Source organism: Gossypium raimondii, chromosome 2, assembly GCF_025698545.1.
Source record: "Gossypium raimondii isolate GPD5lz chromosome 2, ASM2569854v1, whole genome shotgun sequence".
NCBI classification, from domain to species: domain Eukaryota; kingdom Viridiplantae; phylum Streptophyta; class Magnoliopsida; order Malvales; family Malvaceae; genus Gossypium; species Gossypium raimondii.
The window spans coordinates 19,932,464-19,933,180 of record NC_068566.1 but is presented as its reverse complement, the minus strand read 5'-3'; the positions used below and the strand labels follow the sequence as shown (position 1 = coordinate 19,933,180).

Below are 717 nucleotides of genomic sequence, written 5' to 3'. Positions count from 1 at the left end.
AATCAGAGAGCATGTTGTCTTAATACTAGATGACTTGAATCCAGGAATAGTCAGACCGACTATACAAGCTTAGCAAATCGAGTTAAAATCGATAACGTTCCAGATGTTACAAATTGTAGGGCAATTTGGTGGTTTACCCACTAAAGACCTAGGACTACATTTCAGACTTTTGCTAGAAGTTTATGTCTCATTCAGATAACAGGGTGTTCCTGAAGACGCCTTGAGAGTTAAGCTATTCCCATATTCCTTAAGAGATCATGCCAGGGCATGGTTAAATGCTTTGCTGTCAAGAACAGTGGCATCATGGAATGACCTTTGCCAAAGATTTTTCTTAAGGTATAATCCTCCCACTATGAATGCCAAGTTGAGAAATGATATTACACCCTTTCGAAAATTTGAAGATGAAACGCTATATGAAGCGTAGGAGCAATTTAAGGAGTTAATTAGGATTTGTCCAATGCATGGATTCTAGCACTGGACTCAAATGGAGATGTTTTACAATGGGCTACATGGGTATACACGTGTAACAACCCGTTTCCAGTGAAATCAGAACAGTGGTTTCAGGACCACAAATCTGATGTGAGAATATTAATTTTATTATTATTTTAATATCTAAAGTGTGATAGCAAGGTCGTATAAAAAATTTGTTAAGAAATTTTATTATTTGCATGCTTAATTTGATGAAAATGATTAAATCGTAAAAGGTGAAAATTTTGA

At 35.6% G+C, this 717-nt stretch overlaps 1 non-coding gene across 1 annotated transcript; it reads right to left on the bottom strand.

Moving 5' to 3' along the window:
• Positions 1 to 361: 361 nt before the first annotated feature.
• On the bottom strand, positions 362 to 468 carry LOC128039469 (small nucleolar RNA R71). Its single transcript, XR_008193973.1, has one exon. It is a non-coding gene; the product is annotated as a small nucleolar RNA R71 (small nucleolar RNA).
• Between the last annotated feature and the right edge of the window lie 249 nt (positions 469 to 717).